Source organism: Procambarus clarkii, unplaced genomic scaffold (genome assembly GCF_040958095.1).
Source record: "Procambarus clarkii isolate CNS0578487 unplaced genomic scaffold, FALCON_Pclarkii_2.0 HiC_scaffold_112, whole genome shotgun sequence".
Taxonomy (NCBI): Eukaryota; Metazoa; Arthropoda; class Malacostraca; order Decapoda; family Cambaridae; genus Procambarus; species Procambarus clarkii.
Window position 1 is genome coordinate 2,983,697 of NW_027189145.1, and position 21,262 is coordinate 3,004,958.

Here is a 21,262-nt window from a genome sequence, read left to right on the forward strand (position 1 = left end):
TGATATATTTATATAATAAAATGAGTGAATCATTGCTGTACTCAAAAATATGGTGTGCATATTGTTGATTCAATTATGTTCATCAATCAGTGAACAAATACTTTGTAGGTTATTACACTATAAGCACAGGTTATATATAAGTATCTGCATGTTTTGTTCACTATAACGAACCACTAAGTAGCTGTTATGAGTCAAAAAGTAACAAGGAGTGACCACCGTGTACCAGCCAGCCACTCCCGCCCTCCCTCAAGTCATCTGACTCACCCACATTCTCCTCCCACAATACTGTTTTTGCTATAATTCACTATATACAGACGTTATATATAAGTACCTACATGTTTTGTTCACCATAACTGTACATCTAAGCTTGTATGGTGAGGTGAGTAAAGGCACAAAGACGTAGGACCTCACACAGTCAGCTGATGGCTGCCGCCCTCAAGGCCAGACACAATAAATTTCTCCTCCAACAATACTGTGTGCTGTTATTACGCTATATACACACATTATATATAAATATCTACCTATTTTATTCATCATACTTATACAAATAAACTGGTATGGTGCACAAAGACCATCGTGGTAACCAGTAAACAACGAAATCGAACGAAACACGCATGGTGGTGTGCATCTGAGCTCAGCATTCCACTTCACCTGATCTTTCAGGCATCCCTGTGTACAGGAATCGTAGCAGACGTGTGGAAACAGGCTAACATAGTTTCAATCTACAAAAGTGGCAGCAGGGAAGACCCCCTCAATTAGAGACCTGTATCATTGACAAGTGTAATAGTGAAAGTATTGGAAAAACTAATCAAAACTAAATGGGTAGAACATCTGGAGAGAAATTATATAATATCAGACAGACCGTATGGTTTTCGATCTGGAAGATCCTGTGTATCGAATTTACTCAGTTTCTATGATCGAGCCAAAGAGATATTACAGGAAAGAGTTGGTTGGGTTGACTGCATCTATCTGGACCTAAAAAAGGCTTTCGACAGAGTTCCACATAAGAGGTTGTTCTGGAAACTGGAAAATATTGGAGGGGTGACAGGTAAGCTTCTAACATGGATGAAAAATTTTCTGACTGATAGAAAAATGAGGGCAGTAATCAGAGGCAATGTATCGGACTGGAGAAATGTCACAAGTGGAGTACCACAGGGTTCAGTTCTTGCACCAGTGATGTTTAATGTCTACATAAATGATCTACCAGTTGGTATACAGAATTATATGAACATGTTTGCTGATGATGCTAAGATAATAGGAAGGATAAGAAACTTAGATGATTGTCATGCCCTTCAAGATGACCTGGACAAAATAAGTATATGGAGCACCACTTGGCAAATGGAATTTAATGTTAATAAATGCCATGTTATGGAATGTGGAATAGGAGAACATAGACCCCACACAACCTATATATTATGTGAGAAATCTTTAAAGAATTCTGATAAAGAAAGAGATCTAGGGGTGGTTCTAGATAGAAAACTATCACCTGAGGACCACATAAAGAATATTGTGCAAAGGGGCCTATGCCACACTTTCTAACTTCAGAATTGCTTTTAAATACATGGATGGCGATATACTAAAGAAATTGTTCACGACTTTTGTTAGGCCAAAATTAGAATATGCAGCAGTGGTGTGGTGTCCATATCTTAAGAAGCACATCAACAAACTGGAAAAGGTGCAAAGACATGCTACTAAGTGGCTCCCAGAACTGAAAGGCAAGAGCTATGAGGAGAGGTTAGAGGCATTAAATATGCCAAAACTAGAAGACAGAAGAAAAAGAGGTGATATGATCACTACATACAAAATAATAACAGGAATTGATAAAATCAATTGGGAAGATTTCCTGAGACCTGGAACTTTAAGAACAAGAGGTTATAGATTTAAACTAGCTAAACACAGATGCCGAAGAAATATAAGAAAATTCATTTTCGCAAACAGAGTGGTAGACGGTTGGAACAAGTTAGGTGAGGTGGTGGTGGAGGCCAAGACCGTCAGTAGTTTCAAAGCGTTATATGACAAAGAGTGCTGGGAAGACGGGACACCACGAGCGTAGCTCTCATCCTGTAACTACACTTAGGTAATTACGGATTAGACCCGTCCACTTGCACAGGGGTTGTTGTGCCAATAACATGAATAATTTCTCAAATAGCTGATTCCTATCATATTACAGTATATTTTTTATTTTATTTAGTTCAGCTTAATTAGGATAATTAAAAACTATTAGAACACCGGTTTTAAAAATGATTTATTTATCTGAAACTTTCAAAGTCATGGGTCGCTGAACTATGACGACAAAGATTAAAGTGAGTGAAACCTCACTGTAAAGGGAGGTTTACAGTACAGTATTCCCTTATCTGTCCACCCTCACTCATCTTGTTTCATCACAGAAAATGTATATAAGAAGATTTCAACACATTAGCTAGCTATTTACGCTTTAGCATTTAAATTAATCTACAAAGATACGTGCCATAAATCAATGAACGAAAATCATGGAAATACAGTCGTTCACTTGTGTGGATCACTCTGGCTGGTGTTTGGTTCATATGGTTCACTTCTGTGATCCAACTTGTCATATGAAGGAATTATTAATTGTAACCTGTGACAGAACGGGAAAGTTTTCCACCAGTCTGTGAACTTTGTCCCAACATCGTAACCAAGTGGAGCACTTGTGGACCACTTGTGTGGTTCACTTGTGTGCTCCACTTGTGTGCTCCAACTTGCCATATGAAGGAAATATTAATTGTAACCCGTGATAGAATGGGAAAGTTTTCCACCAGTCTGTGAACTGTGTCCCAACATTGTAAGCAAATCTGCATATTCCCTTCTTTGGTGAGCCAGAGTACGCCGAACCGGGTGAGTAAATCACGCCTGAAAAGTGTGCGACCTAGCCGGAGATGCTGCGAATTGGGGTACGTTGAATCGCGGTTGTACCGTATACACACGTTATATCTAAGTTTCTTCGAGTTTTGTTCACCATAACAAACAACTAATTTGGTATGGCGAGTCAAAAAGCAACGAGAAGTGGTCACAACACCAGCCAGCCCGCCACTCGCCCCCACTTCCTCCCCACAACAACAACTCACTCGCCAACATCCTCCTCCCACCATGATGTTTTTGCTTTTATTCACTACTGTATATATGAACCTTAACCCAAAACCCGTTTTGTAACCCGAAAAATTTGTAAAGAGGGGCATTTGTAAGCCGAGGTCAACTGTACAGTGGAACCTCGGGTTATGAGCATCCCTGTTTACGAGTTTTTCGGGTTATGAGCCCGATTTGTTTGGAAAATTTGTATCGAGACATGAGCATTGCATCGGGTTATGAGTTTGTTGATACACGTACGGGCCGACCTAGCACGTGGTGGCACGGTGATCGCGCCTCAGTTTACCAGTGCCTCATGCCCAGTGACTATCCCACCTGAATTCTTCACAAGGATTTACAGTTTTTTTGTCAGATTTTTGGCCATTTAAGAATAAAAGATGTTATTATATACAGTATCTTGCCATGGGTCCCAAGAAAGCCAGTGGTAAGGTTCAACCTAAGAAAATAGTTGTAAGTGGCAGTAGAGGATGTCCCTTCCTCATTAAGAAAATGTGTGAAGTATGGGAAGAACTGCAAAGTTTTGTTGAAAAAACTCACCCAGATAAAGCTGTAGCAGGCCGTTGCATTGACCTTTTAAATGACAATGTGATGTCTTACTACAGACAAGTGTTAAAATGTAGGGAAAAACAAGTGTCTTTAGACAGATTCTTAGTAAGACAAGCAAGCAGTGAGCCTCTTGACAACATCTTCCACCACTGACACCACTTGCTTCCCTTGACAACAACTTCCACCACTGACACCACTTGCCTCCCTTGACGACAGCTTCCACCAATGACACCACTTGCCTTCCTTCACAACTTCCACCACTGACACCACTTTCCTTCCTTGACAACATCTTCCACCACTGACACCACTTTCCTTCCTTGACAACAGCTTCCACCACTGACACCACCTGCCTCCCTTGACAACAGCTTCCACCAATGACACCACTTGCCTCCCTTCACAACTTCCACCACCGACACCACTTGCCTCCCTCGACAACAGCTTCCACCACTGCCTCCCTTGACAACAGCTTCCACCACTGACACCACTTGCCTCCCTTGACAACAGCTTCCACCACTAACAACACTTCCCTCCCCTGATAACAGCTTCCACCACTGACACCACTTGCTTCCCTTGACAACAGTTTCCACCACTGACACCACTTGCCTCACTTGACAACAGCTTCCACCACTGACACCACTTGCCTCCCTTGACAACAGCTTCCACCACTAACAACACTTCCCTCCCCTGATAACAGCTTCCACCACTGACACCACTTGCTTCCCTTGACAACAGTTTCCACCACTGACACCACTTGCCTCACTTGACAACAGCTTCCACCACTGACACCACTTGCCTCCCTTGACAACAGCTTCCACCACTAACAACACTTCCCTCCCCTGATAACAGCTTCCACCACTGACACCACTTGCTTCCCTTGACAACAGTTTCCACCACTGACACCACTTGCCTCACTTGACAACAGCTTCCACCACTGACACCACTTGCCTCCCTTGACAACAGCTTCCACCACTAACAACACTTCCCTCCCCGGATAACAGCTTCCACCACTGACACCACTTGCTTCCCTTGACAACAGTTTCCACCACTGACACCACTTGCCTCACTTGACAACAGCTTCCACCACTGACAACACTTGCCTCCCTTCACAGCTTCCACCATTTACACCACTTGCCTCCCTTCACAACAGCTTCCATCACTGACACCACTTGCCTCCCTTCACAACTTCCAACACTGACACCACTTGCCTCCCTTGACAATGTAACGGGGGGGGGGGGGGAAATAGCTCTCTCTTGTCCATTATTCCACCCCCCAGTTAACTAACGAGGCCAGGGGAAACAGCTCTCTTTAGTCCGTTATCTTGTCCTCAGTTAGCTAACTATTCTAGAGCACCCCCAGAGTTCCTACGGCAACCTCTCTCGTTCAACACCTTGTAACCTAGGTATTCGACTACCTAGGTGCTGGGACTAAGAGGCGCCGTAACTTGATCAGCTACCCAAAACCCTAGAGAACTCTAGAATACATTTCACTGCCACAAACGTATAAGAGAAACGAAAGGAAAGATATGAAAAATGAAGTAATTAGTGAGGGTTTGGGGTGAGAGAGGTAGAGAGGTGGGAGGAGCGAGGAGGGTCGTCAGTTGAAAGGGAGAGTTCGGAGAGGGGTGGAGGGGGAGGAGTAGATAGGTAGAAGTAGAAAAGTAGATAGTAGAAGAGTAGATAGTAGAAGAAGAAATGCTGCCACCATCCATTCATTTGTCCGTACCTACAAGACAAGGAATGGAACTTGTCTGTATCACAATATCCTCAAAGATGTTATCAAGAGGTCATTATTAGTGTGTTCCATCTGTATCATGTACCCATTAAAATCATGAAACCAGTAACTGCAGAGGCTTTCTCACCTCAACTCAAAAACTCTAGGGAACAAAGTTAAAGACAATTTAAATAATAAATTCAATTATATTTCACGTGAGAAGTATCATAATTTAAGCAATTCAACTTAATGTTCAAGATTAATATGCACAGTGAGTCATCATCCAAGAATTCGAGAACCCTACAACTTGACTGCCCCTGATTTTCACACAACACTTGTAAACACGATCACGTCACCTAAAAGTTCACTCACCGAGGACTGAGTCTAAGTTGAATAGAGAGGGGGGGGGGAGTCTGCAGTTGTCAGGCAGCGTCAACCCCCCGTCCGGCGACAGCCTATCTCGACGGCTGGCCTCAGCTCTGCTCTGCTGGCTGGTCTCCTATTGCTTCTCTCTCTATGCTCTACAGCTCCCTCAGTATATATTGGGAAACCTAGTAGCTAACTCCACCCACAAGTAGATAGCCTCAGGCACTCTACCAAGCCACTCCTTAAATGTCGGCATGTTTGAAGGCTATCAGGCTACAATTATAAGATTAACAGAAGCAAGGTGAAATTCCCATGACTTGACCTCAGGTCAACTTGAGGTCATTAACGCTTAGAGGTGCAAGTTTCAGGCCGACAAACTGGCGCCTCTCAAATCCTTGTCTGTGACTCGTGAATTATATGTATATATTAAATACAACTAAACAAAACACCTTTACGTTGTTACAACAACGGCGTCCACCACTGACAACACATCCCTTCCCCTGATAACAGCTTCCACCACTGACAACACTTCCCTTCCTTGATAACAGCTTCCTCCACTGACACCACTTGCCTCCCTTCACAACAACTTCCACCACTGACACCACTTGCCTCCCTTGACAACAACTTCCACCACTGACACACTTGCCGCCCGTGACAACAACTTCCACCACTGACACACTTGCCTCCTTTGGCAACAGCTTCCACCACTGACACCACTTGCCTCCCTTGACAACAACTTCCTCCACTGACACCACTTGCCTCTCATGACAACAGCTTTCTCCACTGACACCACTTGCCTCCCTTCACAACAACTTCCTCCACTGACACCACTTGCCTCTCATGACAACAGCTTCCTCCACTGACACCACTTGCCTCCCTTCACAACAACTTCCTCCACTGACACCACTTGCCTCTCATGACAACAGCTTCCTCCACTGACACACTTGCCTCCTTTGGCAACAACTTCCTCCAATGCCTCCCTTGACAACAGCTTCCACCACTGACACCACTTGCCTCAATTGATAACTTCTACCACTTGCCTCCCTTGACAACAACTTCCACTACTGACACCACTTGCCTCCCTTCACAACAGCTTCCACCACTGACACCACTTGCCTCAATTGATAACTTCTACCACTTGCCTCCCTTGACAACAACTTCCACTACTGACACCACTTGCCTCCCTTCACAACAGCTTCCACCACTGACACCACTTGCCTCCCTTCACAACAGCTTCCTCCAATGCCTCCCTTGACAACAGCTTCCACCACTGACACCACTTGCCTCCCTTGACAACAGCTTCCTCCAATGCCTCCCTTGACAACAGCTTCCACCACTGACACCACTTGCCTCAATTGATAACTTCTACCACTTGCCTCCCTTGACAACAACTTCCACCACTGACACCACGTGCCTACCTTGACAACAGCTTCCACCACTGACACACTTGCCTACCTTGACAACAGCTTCCACCACTGACACCACTTGCCTCCCATCACAACTTCCACCACTGACACCACTTGCCTCCCATCACAACTTCCACCACTGACACCACTTGCTTTCCTTGACAACAGCATCCTCCACTGACACCACTTGCCTCTCTTGACAACAGCATCCTCCACTGACACCACTTGCCTCTCTTCACAACAGCTTCCACCACTGACACCACGTGCCTACCTTGACAACAGCTTCCACCACTGACACACTTGCCTACCTTGACAACAGCTTCCACCACTGACACCACGTGCCTACCTTGACAACAGCTTCCACCACTGACACACTTGCCTACCTTGACAACAGCTTCCACCACTGACACCACTTGCCTCCCATCACAATTTCCACCACTGACACCACTTGCTTTCCTTGACAACAGCTTCCACCACTGACACCACTTGCTTTCCTTGACAACAGCATCCACCACTTGCCTCTCTTGACAACAGCTTCCGCTACTGACACCACTTGCCTCCCTTGACAACAACTTCCACCACTGACACACTTGCCTCTCTTGACAACAGCTTCCACCAGTGACACCACTTGCCTCCCTTGACAACAACTTCCAACACTGACACACTTGCCTCCTTTGACAACAGCTTCCACCACTGACACCACTTGCCTCTCTTGACAACAGCTTCCACCACTGACACCACTTGCCTCTCTTGACAACAGCTTCCACCACTGACACCACTTGCCTACCTGGACAACAACTTCCACCACTGATACTACTTGCCTCTATTGACAACAGCTTCCATCACTGACACCACTTGTTTCCCTTAACAACAGCTTCCACCACTGACACCACTTGCCTTCCTTGACAACAACTTCCACCACTTGCCTCCCTTAACAACAACTTCCACCACTGACACCACTTGAATCCCTTGACAACAGCTTCCACCACTGACACCACTTGCCTCTCTTCACAACAACTTCCACCACTGACACCACTTGCTTCCCCTGACAACAGCTTCCACCACTGACACCACTTGCCTCCCTTGACACCAGCTTCCATCACTGCCACCACCTGCCTCCCTTGACAACAGCTTCCACCACTGACACCACTTGCCTCCCTTGACACCAGCTTCCATCACTGCCACCACCTGCCTCCCTTGACAACAGCTTCCACCACTGACACCACTTGCCTCCCTTGACAACAACTTCCACCACTGACACCACTTGCCTCCCCTGACAACAGCTTTCACCACTTTCACCACTGATAGCACTACAGACGATTACCCCACATTTTTTCTAACCAACATTCACAAACCACCTCTAGATACAAGGAAGATAAGCTTTAGGCTGCACAATGAAACTTCTATAGGCAATTTTATAGCTGCTGCCGCTAATATCAACTGGGAGTCCGAATTAGGTTCCACAGGAGACATCAACCTAGCAGTGCAATCATTTCTTCAAAAAACTCTCAGCCTCTATAACACCCACTGACCTATGCTAACGAAACAAGTCACAACTAAAAGGCTAAACAATCCTTGGCTTACAAAGGGGATACTTAAATCTATTAATAAAAAACATGAACTTGAGAAGAAGTATAGGTTAGGTATCGTCTCCAAAGAACTTTCAAAGAATTACTCATCATTACTATCTAAAATAATTAGAAGAGATAAAAATTAAATACTAAGAAGATAAATTTACTCAAACAAAGGGCAACATCAAGAAAACATGGAGCACAATTTCACAAATATTGGAATCAAAAAAGATTTTAAATAACAAACCAATAATCCTGTCCAATAACGATGGTCTGCTTTCAGCCATTGTTACTGCTATTGAATTCCATAGGTTCTTCTCATCCATTGGGTCATCCCTTGCTAATGATATTCCATCTTCCAGTACTAATGTTCAGGACTATCTTACAGGTAACTACCCAGTCTCTGTACCTAACGCCCGCTAATTCCACTGATGTAAATGAGGTAATCCTTTCCCTTAATACCAAGTCTAGTGCCCTTACGGAGATACCAACTCTAATCTACAAAAAAGCCTCCAGATCTTTAGCCCTTGCCATTGCATTGCTCTACAACAAGTCACTTGAACTCCAAACTTTTCCAGATATTCTAAAAAGGAGAGAGAGTAACCCCAGTCCATAAATGTGGTGATCTCACTGATGTCAACAACTTCAGACCGATATCAATTCTGCCAAACTTGTCAAAAATATTTGAAAAACTAATCTACAAGCAGCTTTACTCTTATCTAGCCAAACACTATATACTAAGCTCTTGTCAATATGGCTTCAGACCCAAAAAAAGCACTAACGATGTACTTATTAGTATGATTAACTTGATACATGCAGCTCTTCATAAAAATGAGTTCCCTGTTGGGATATTTGTGGACCTACGTAAGGCTTTTGACACTGTCAACCACCAAATCCTTCTTCTTAAATTACATCATTATGGAGTCAGAGGTCACTCCCTGCAATACCTTCAGTCCTACCTTACTGACAGGCTCCAGTATGTTTCTGTGAATAATTCCATTTCTCCGACACTACCTATAAACATCGGTGTTCTACAGGACAGCATACTTGGCCCTCTCCTCTTTCTCATCTACATTAATGACCTTCCAAATGCCTCTCAACACCTCAAACCAATCTTATTTGCTGATGACATAACTTTCATCTTCTCCAGTACTGACCCTCTTGCTCTAAATGTCACTGTGAATACTGAACTAAATAAAGTCCATCTTTGGCTAACTGCTAACAAACTCACCCTTAACATTAACAAGACTTTCTATATTTTGTTTGGTAATAAATCCTCAAATGAAATTAATTTAAGAATAAACAATATACAAATCAGTAGTAAAGTTGATGGTAAATTCCTTGGTGTCCTCATCGATAACAAGCTGAATTTCCAGGGACACATTCTAAATATAGCAAAAAAGTTTCTAAAACTGTTGGCGTTCTTTCTAAGATCAGATATTATGTTCCTCACCCTGCCCTGATGACGTTCTATTACTCTCTCATCTATCCTTATCTCAACTATGGTATTTGTGTTTGGGGTTCTACTACCCAAAATCATTTACGTCCTCTAATTACCAACACAAAGCTGCTATTAGAACAATATCTAACTCTGGCCCCAGACAGCACTTGGTACCCTTACTCAAATCTCTAAATATGTTAGATATTAAGTCACTGCACATTCTCTCTTGTGTACTATATATATTTAAAACTCTGAATTGTAATGTCAATCCTGACCTTTAACGCTTCCTAGAAGGTTGTAACAGAACACATGTGCACCACACCAGAAACAAATACCCATTTGATATTCCAAGAGTTAGACTTAATCAAACTAGAAATGCTCTACAAATCAAGGGACCCAGAATGTGGAATGACCTTCCCAATTATGTCAAAGATTGTACCTCTCTCAACCAGTTTAAGAGGAAAACTAAGTACTACCTAATTAACTCCATGTAACCTACCTTACTTCTAAATGTCAACCCATGTCTTACTATTAAAACAAAAATGCTGTTTGTTGACCAACTTGTATATTGGCTATTTTCTACCATGTTTCCCCCTCTTTTTTATCTTTTATTATTTTTTTTTCATTCAACACAATTTATACTTTAAGCTCAATTACTATTAAGTTTTAGTCCAAGTGTTTTTCCCCACCTCTCCTTGCCCGAAACGCCATGCGTACTAGTGGCTTTAGGTATTGTATGTACTTCCTCTATCTTTAAATCTAACAGAATGTTTGTACTGTAATGCTGCAACTATGTATGTACTGTTCCTAAATAAATTATTATTATTATACTTACCTCCCCTGACAATAACTTCAACCACTGGCACCACTTGCCTTCCCTGACAATAACTTCCACCACTGACACAACTTGCCTCCCCTAACAATAGCTTCCACCACTTGCCTCCCTTGACAACTTCCACCACTTGCCTCCCCTGACAACAACTTCCACCACTGGCACCACTTGCCTTCCCTGACAATAACTTCAACCACTGACACCACTTGCCTCCCCTGACAATAACTTCAACCACTGACACCACTTGCCTCCCCTGACAATAGCTTCCACCACTTGCCTCCCCTGACAACAACTTCCACCACTTGCCTCCCCCCACAACAAATTCCACCACTTGCCTCGCCTGACAACAGCTTCCACCACTTGCCTCTCCTGAGAACTTCCACCACTGTCACCACTTGCCTCCCCTGACAATAGCTTCCACCACTTGCCTCCCCTAACAATAGCTTCCACCACTTGCCTCCCTTGACAACTTCCACCACTTGCCTCCCCTGACAACAACTTCCACCACTGGCACCACTTGCCTTCCCTGACAATAACTTCAACCACTGACACCACTTGCCTCCCCTGACAATAACTTCAACCACTGACACCACTTGCCTCCCCTGACAACAACTTCCACCACTTGCCTCTCCTGACAACATCTTCCACCACTTGCCTCCCCTGACAACTTCCACCACTGACACCACTTGCCTCCCCTGACAATAGCTTCCACCACTTGCCTCCCCTGACAACAACTTCCACCACTGGCACCACTTGCCTCCCCTGACAATAACTTCCACCACTTGCCTCCCCTGACAACAACTTCTACCACTGGCACCACTTGCCTCCCCTGACAATAACTTCCACCACTTGCCTCCCCTGACAACAACTTCTACCACTTCCCTCCCCTGACAACAACTTCCACCACTGACACCACTTGCCTCCCCTGACAACAACTTCCACCACTGACACCACTTGCCTCCCCTGACAACAACTTCCACCACTGGCACCACTTGCCTCCCCTGACAACAACTTCCACCACTGACACCACTTGCCTCCCCTGACAACAACTTCCACCACTGGCACCACTTGCCTCCCCTGACAATAACCTCCACCACTGACACCACTTGCCTCCCCTGACAACAACTTCAACCACTGGCACCACTTGCCTCCCCTGACAATAACCTCCACCACTGACACCACTTGCCTCCCCTGACAATAACTTCAACCACTGACACCACTTGCCTCCCCTGACAATAGCTTCCACCACTTGCCTCCCCTGACAATAACTTCAACCACTGACACCACTTGCCTCCCCTGACAATAGCTTCCACCACTTGCCTCCCCTGACAATAACCTCCACCACTGACACCACTTGCCTCCCCTGACAACAACTTCCACCACTTGCCTCCCCTGACAACAACTTCCACCACTTGCCTCTCCTGACAACAACTTCCACCACTTGCCTCCCCTGACAACAACTTCCACCACTTGCCTCCCTGACAACAACTTCCACCACTTGCCTTCCCTGACAACAACTTCCACCACTTGCCTCTCCTGACAACAACTTCCACCACTTGCCTCCCCTGACAACAACTTCCACCACTTGCCTCCCCTGACAACAACTTCCACCACTTGCCTCCCTGACAACAACTTCCACCACTTGCCTCCCCTGACAACTTCCACCACTGACACCACTTGCCTCCCCTGACAACAACTTCCACCACTTGCCTCCCTGACAACAGATTCCACCACTGACACCACCAGTCTTTTCTGACAACACTAACTCCAGCTGCCTCCAATGAGAATAACTTTCATCACCTGCCCCTTGACATTAAACCCCAACTACTGACACCACTTGAAGTGAGGATGCACTGTACAGTTTGTAAATTAGGCAACTGACATATGTGGAGAGCTAATGTCATAATTGATATGTTTATCCTGCACACCGCCCCTATTCAGTGGGCAGTGGTGAGTAGGCTGGTAAATGGGGGGAGGGACTTTTGACAAGCCGTCAGCTTCCTGTCCTTGTCGAGGCCTTTAGTTTTAGTGACCTCCCCAAAAAATCTGGTAAATTCAGGTTACAATCAATCAGTTATTACCTATAGTTAGCAAACTGGAGATATTTGGCTTAAATTCCTGGTAGTAGATCCTTTTGAATAAAATATATACACATCTCTTGAAAAATTGTCATAGAATTGTCCCTGAATTCACGTATCTTTTTGCACGCCATCACATAGTGACGGAGGGCGTGCGAGTAATTTTGTTGACATGATTTATATTCAGTCAGGGCTACATCGGCAAGTAATGATAAAAAATTTCATTACCTGCCTAATAGGCAGTGTTTTTTCCAACCAAAATTTCACATTGGTTAATTAGAATTAAGATTATTAACCACTGCACTGCGCCAAACAACAAATGCCGTTTTGAGAGGTGTTTTTTTTTTTATTTAGGCTATACACTATTTTAATGTTTTTTAATGTTTTCACCAGTCTTTGTGTTTTGAAATTAAAATAGTTGAGTTTGGAAACATTTTGACATTAACTTTACATGAACATTTGTAAAAACAACAAAAATATGTCCTTAACAATTGCACTATGAAGTTTTTGCCACAAACACGTGTGCAGTGCAGGGGTTAACACTTTCTGCGGATGAGGACGCCTCCCGGCGTCCTGTTTCGCCTACCCGCTTCCGCTATGTGGACATAAACTTATGTCCTCTTTTAAAATATTTGTATAAAATTCAATTTTTATCCAATTTACTTTGGGTTTGTTTCAAACTGCGCGCCATGAGGCTCTCTTTCTCACCAATAGGCTGCATGGTACAATAAGTTCATGAAAGGTTCACAAACATAACAAAAGTAAAAACATTTTGTGTGTGTTTGACTCTCACTGATATGTTCCAGCGTTGTTTTATATTTGGCGCTATTCTATCTTACGCTTTGTTGATCTATTTTACCTTCGGGCTTATAGAACATTCTATTGCGAACATTGACACAAAAATGAATGACGTACATAGAATAATAATGTCATGAGAATGAAATAAGTATAAACTTTCAAAGCGCCGTGCGTCGTCCCGTCACCGACACCGGGTAACAATTTCACCACTTCCCACACTCTTGCGGGCGGGCCGCAATCATTATTCTACGCTTATATTCATATCACCGTGTTGGGAATTTCATTGCGAGTCCATTGATACCAAAATTAACGCTGTAGAACAAGTGTGGAGGTGATAACAATCCCAAGAGTAAAAACATTTTGTTGCTGTTGGGCGCTCACGGGGAGTCATCTTCGTAGTTATTTATTTGGTGCTGGTATCCCTATACGTTTCGTGACTTTTTTTACTGATGTTCTTCTAGAGAACTTTATTGCGAACACGTTGGTACCAAAATGAAATACGTAGCTCGAGAACTAAGGTCATGAGAGTAAAAAGAGTATACACATTTTTGTTTTTACGCTTACGCGGCAAAACGCCGGGAGCACTTACGGTTGTTTTTTTTACATTCGCCTGGAGCCGGAAAGTGTTAAATTAAATTACATTAAGAACATGAATGTTAGGTTGAGATAGGTTAAGACAGTTAGCCAAGGATAGATTAGGTTTGGTCACATTCTGCTCGAACGCTGTGTGTGTCAGTTGCTTTGCAAGAATGTAAAAACATCAATGCTATGTACTCTCATAAACCAAATGTACTTTCTTGTATATAAATAAATAAATACTTCTTCATTATTTTTAACTCAAAATAAAAATACTGTAAAATCATATATAATGGAAAGCTTTATCATTCCACAAGAAAAAATATTTAGAAAAACATATAATTTCAGGAAACTCAAATTGTTGTTGGGCAACTCAGGCCTTGTATAGTAGTCCAAGTAATGTGTTCTGGCTATTAAGTACAAAATTAAGTACAAATGCACACAGTAATCACACTAACGTCATGTGTCAATGAGAAAATCCATAGGGGCCGTGATGAGGATTCAAACATGTGGTGGGTGTTCCCACACACACACTCCCTAGTCAACTAGGCCACTACATAGTCAAAAGGATTGCAACCTGGAATTCTACTGAGCTCACAATGATTTCCTGATGTTTCCACTAAAGGCAGACCAGGATTTTTACACAATTTCCCCATGCACTCTGGCTCTGTTATTTCAGGAATGTTCTACCTCTTTCAAGGTAGAACATTCAGAGTAATCACACTTATGTGATGTGTCAATGAGAAAATCCGTAGGAGTCGTAATGAGGGTCCGAACCTATGCGGTGGGTAGTCCCACACACACATACCCTAGTCGTCTTGTGGCCTAGCTGACTAGGGCATGTACGTGGGAACACCCACCGCATAGGTTCGAATCCTCATCACGGCTCCTAAGGATTTTCTCAATAAACATAATGTGAATTTTTTAAAATGCACTGTATATATTACGTACATGCATACAGTCAAAATAAAGAAAATGTTAGATATGTATATTTATTTTTACTTTGCATGGAACAGCATATGCTAACCAAATTAAATTACTTCACAAATTAAAGGAAGTAGCCGATTTCCCACTTATAATTCTTTTTAGACAGGCTCTAAACATATGTCTGCCCATCATAACTGCAGGTGTGTAACACCTGCAAGTGACAGTGTCACAGTGCAAGGGTCAATGTATGGAGAAAAGCATAACTAACTCTGATGAATCAGAAGTTTGTAATACTGTACTCTTTGAATGTTGTCACCCAAACTCTTATATGTTACAGGCCTTGCTTCGGATGATATCTTGTCACTGTTAGAAGATTCATTATATGAACTTACCTGAGGGCTGAGTCACTAACTCTCTAGTGGGCTCGATGCGCTGGCAGCTTACAAAAGGTCTCCCCCCCCCCATTTGTCATAATTGTACCAGTGTTTTTGTCATTTACCGCTTCAGCGAGTAGGTGGTTCAAAGAGCTTATAACCTTATAGGTGAAAAAATATCTCCTGTTATCCCGTTATTGAGAACCGTTACTCCCATCCTGCATCCAATCTATTACTGACACCTGCAATGTCACCTTGTCTAATGGACTCTTTATACTGTTCGTTCTGTACTAAATAATTCATAACTCAAGAAATTAAGTAAAGACTCACGCAATCCTTCGTGGGAGAACAGTTCTGTACAAACGTTAAATGAAGTTGGCGGGTTAATGTGCTCCGCGTAGTGATGGTAAACAACTTTGCTTCACATCCTATACAGCACCGCTGATCTCATCTACTCCTAAATGATATTTTAACCTTTACTAAAGCATACAATAATCATTTACAATTCTAAAACCTATTGTATAAATAACTTTAATAAATATTACCTCCTGTTTCCTTGTTTTAATTGTTAATTGTCGCCACTATTTTAATGAAACACTTTAGTGAGTAGTAACGAGAACAAACCTCTTGTAAAATATTTATTTATTTTATTTTGTTTATTTTATAATAATGATAATATTTCAAACGCAAGAAGGTACAATGGGTTGGTGAGATTACATTAGAGTAATATTTTTACATTCTTGCAAAGCCACTGACAAGCATAGAGTTTCGGGCAAAACCCAAAACTAATGTACTAAAGGACCCTTGGGAAGATACATATGAAAGATTACACAGTGTAGATCAAAGACTAGCTATAAGTTCATCCAATATCCCCATCTCACAGGATGGCTAGTCATATACGGAATCAGAGGAGAACATAAATTTACCTGATGGGCAATTAGCTGCACTACTACTTGCCACTAACGCACTGAAGAACAGTGTAGGAGTAATTTTCTGTGATTCAAAGTCAGCTTTTTAGGCCCTTAAAAACCCAACATGCAAAATTGACACCAGGAGTGTTGTAACATCCATTATAAACAACATTGTTAATGCAAAGAGCAAGAGTTTCTGAGTCTCATTTGTATGGATACCATCTCACGTAGGTGTTGCCCCAGCATGATGACACAGACAAGGCAGCTAAAACTGCATGTGATAGGCCTGAAATTGAGTTGGATATGGGCATTTCAATCTCTGTTGTAAAAGCCACAATATTTCAGGAAATTAGCGAAAACAGAAGAGCCGTCACTGACACACCAAGGCCAGAAAGCACGAGTATAAAGGGCTATGACATGTTTAGAGCCTATAATTATATGTACGGGCAGCACAAAACATCCACTAGACAGTGTGACATTGTAATTGTCATAATTAGGCTGGGATATCGGTATATATTGCAGGTGGTTGCAGGTAATGAATCCCTCAATGGTAAACATTCCAATTGTAAACTATGTGAACAAGAGCTGGAACACGCTCTCCAACACTATATATGTAATTTCCCTGTTATAAGTGACTTCAGACATTGGAAGATATTCTTATGCTGTACCCAGATTTTGCTAGTGGAGGCTCATAGATCAGCCTTACATTTTATGTTTTCTCCTAATTTTTAGTCAGAGTTGATTTTTTTTATTGAGGCTGGTGTTTTCCTCCCTGATTCCATGTATGACTAACCATCCTGTGTGATGGGAATATTGGATGAACCTGTAGCTAGGTTTTGATCTACACTGTGTAATATCTCATATAGAATAAGGAAGCAGCACATTGCTGTCTATACCTAATATACTTAATTGGCTTATTAATTGGCTTAATATACCTGCGTAAGGCTTTTGACACTGTCAACCACCAAAACCTTCTTCTTAAATTACATCATTATGGAGTCAGAGGACACTCCCTGCAATACCTCAAATCTTATTTTACTGACAGGCTCCAGTATGTTGTGAATAATTCAATTTCTCCCACCCTACCCATCAACACTGGTGTTCCTCAGGGCAGCATACTTGGCCCTCTCCTCTTTCTCATCTACATTAATGACCTTCCAAATGCCTCCCAACACCTCAAACCAATTCTATTTGCTGACGACACAACCTTCATTTACTCCAGTCCTGACCCCCTTGCTCTAAATGCCACAGTAAATACTGAGCTAAATAAAGTCCATCTTTGGCTAACTGCCAACAAACTCACCCTTAACACTGACAAAACTTTCTATATTCTGTTTGGCAATAAATCCTCGAATCAAATAAATCTCAAAATAAACAATACCCAAATTTGTAACAAATTAGATAGCAAATTCCTTGACGTTCTCATTGGCCATAAGCTGAATTTCCAGGGATACATTCTAAATATATCAAAAAAAGTTTCAAAAACTGTCGGCATTCTTTCTAAGATCAGATATTATGTTCCTCACCCTGCCCTGGTGACTCTCTATTACTCCCTTATCTATCCATATCTCAACTATGGTATTTGTGTTTGGGGTTCTTCTACCCAAAATCATTTACGTCCTCTAATTACCCAACACAAAGCTGCTATTAGAACAATATCCAACTCTGGCCCCAGGCATCACTCGGTACCCTTACTCAAATCTCTGAATATGTTAGATATTAAGTCACTGCACATTCTCTCATGTGTATTATACATATATAAAACGCTGAACTGTAATGCCAATCCTGACCTCAAAAGCTTCATAGAAGGTTGTAACAGAACCCATGAGCACCACACCAGAAATAAATACAGTTTTGATATTCCTAGAGTACGACTTAATCAAACAAGAAATGCTCTACAAATCAAGGGACCCAGAATGTGGAATGACCTTCCCAACCATGTTAAAGACTGTACCTCTCTCAACCAGCTTAAGATAAAAACGAAGTACTACCTAATTAACTCCATGTAACCTACCTTACCCCTCTATTGTCAACCCATGTCTGCTTTTTTTTTTTTAAACAACGCTGTTTGTCGACCTAATCGTATTTGTGCTGCTTTTTCAGCCATGTTACCCCCCCCCCCCTTATTTATCTCTATTTTTATTTGTTCTCAACACATTTTATTCTTTATACTCAATTAGTATTAAGCTTTAGTAATTAATGTTTTTCCTGCCCGAAACGCTATGCGTAATAGTGGCTTTAGGCATTGTATGTACTAGCTCTATCTATAAATCCATCATTCTTTGCAAAATCTCTTATATGTATGTACCTTACCTAAATAAACATTTATTTATTATATATTTATTTATTTATTTATTTATTTATTTTGTTAAGAAAAAAACCTGATGGGCACTATTATTGTTATTATTATTATAGTTATTATTATTAGTAGTATTACTTTAATAATAATAATAATAATAATAATAATAATAATAATAATAATAATAATAATAATAATAATAATAATAATAATAATAATAATAATAATATTTGTACAAATGTATATAGATATGAGATATAAAAGAGAGAGATACATAGGTAAAACAAGTAAACATTGAATATAACTACAAATATGAACTGAACATTTCGGGCATAACTTCAAATAAAATTTTGATTGTATAAAGGTTTGATGAGGTAGACAATACTAACAGGAAGCAGGCTAATATAGAAAACAACACAAGTCATTTTGTAACATATATATATATATATATATATATATATATATATATATATATATATATATATATATATATATATATATATATATATATATATATATATATATATATATATATATCATTAAATATGACCGCATATTCTGTATTTACTATCTTCTGATTTAGGGCTTCTATTCCTCTAACTATTTTCTTAGCATGAGGGCTTAGCTGAAATAGTTCTCCAAAACTCATTTTCGTAATTACAGGGTGAAGAAAAGAAGTGAATTACTATAGAATGTATTACACTTATTTATACAATTTGCACAACGTTTCGAACCTCCATGGTTCATTCTCAATTGAAAAGAATTTTCAGGTTTGGTTGATTTTATACCCGCACTGGGTCAGGTGATAAGACAATAAAGGTGAAAACATGGGGGGATACATAAGGGATAAAGGGGGGGGGTTATCTTGAGGTTATCTTGAGATGATTTCGGGGCTTTTTAGTGTCCCCGCGGCCCGGTCCTCGACCAGGCCTCCACCCCCAGGAAGCAGCCCGTGACAGCTGACTAACACCCAGGTACCTATTTTACTGCTAGGTAACAGGGGCATAGGGTGAAAGAAACTCTGCCCATTGTTTCTCGCCGGCGCCCGGGATCGAACCCGGGACCACAGGATCACAAGTCCAACGTGCTGTCCGCTCGGCCGACCAGCTCCAGGGGGGGGTGAAACATAAGAACATAAGAATAGAGGTAACTGCGGAAGGCCTATTGGCCCATACGAGGCAGCTGCTATCCACATACAAAGATTAATCCAGTGTAATTGGCCTGTTATGTTGAACATTGTCTTCTGTGTTGGCATCGTTATGTTCTGGTCTTGTCCTTACTCTCATGGTGGGTAGAGTAAATAGTTTCGTGATTTGAGTGTTCATGGTAGGTTGTTCTATTCTTATGTGAATTGCTTCAAGAATTTGTAATCTTCTTACATCTTGGGTTTTGTCTATTATACAGGTATTTTTGTTCAACATTTCTCTTGTTAGGGTGATGTCATGGGCTTGTCTCATGTGATTCCTGGGGGCACCGGATTGAAGATGGCATGTCAAACGTCATGACATGGCGCAAATGCGCCATGGAGACTTGTACACATTTCGGTGTAAGGATCAAGGCAAATAGTTCGGTGTGAAGGGTAGAGGCCAGGTTGTTTATACGGACTCCCCACTCAAAATATCACCCATTGTCAGGACAACTACACTTCCAGTTGCACCCGTGGGGCGGTGTAGGGAACCATCAGTGAATATAATATTTGTAATGGGTATATCCCTGAATTAATTCTCTTCACTTCCTTAAAGCATTTGTGTGGGTGATCGGATCTCGTTCAATCTTTCTAGTGTGAACACTGATGTAAAGTGTTTGTGTTTGTGCAAACACTGTAAATTCAGTGTTTGCTGTCCTTTTATCATCCAATATAACTTGGTTAGTCTCATCTTTTAAGGGTCCTACATAGACACTAGCAAAGCCTGGGTACAGCACAAGAATATCTTCCAATATTCATAAGTGTATGAAGTATCTATGCGTACTAGTGGCTGTACAAGAATGTAACAACTCCTGTATATATCTAAAAAAAAGTATCTAATCTTATCTTAAATAATTACATAGCTGAAATTATCTCATACCATTTGGCCTGAAGTCACTTATAACAGGGATACAAGCTTCATAGAAGGTTGTAATCACAGATACAATACAATACAATACAATTTTATTTAGGTAAGGTACATACATACAATAAATTTTTACAAGGATTGTTTGACTTATAGGTAGAGCTAGTACATACAATGCCTAAAGCCACTATTACGCAAAGCGTTTCGGGCATGATAAACTTAAATGACAAGCTTAATACTAATTGAGCATAATGAGTAGAATGAAAACAAGAAA

The 21,262-nt window shown here is 41.6% G+C and overlaps 1 long non-coding RNA gene across 1 annotated transcript in view; it reads right to left on the reverse strand.

Annotated features, from left to right (window-relative positions):
- Positions 1–16,153, reverse strand: part of LOC138360476 (uncharacterized) — a 172,522-nt gene extending 156,369 nt beyond the window's left edge. Inside the window, exon 1 of the long non-coding RNA XR_011226417.1 lies at positions 16,058–16,153. This is a non-coding gene — a long non-coding RNA (uncharacterized lncRNA). The remainder of the gene's footprint in view (positions 1–16,057) is intronic.
- Between the last annotated feature and the right edge of the window lie 5,109 nt (positions 16,154–21,262).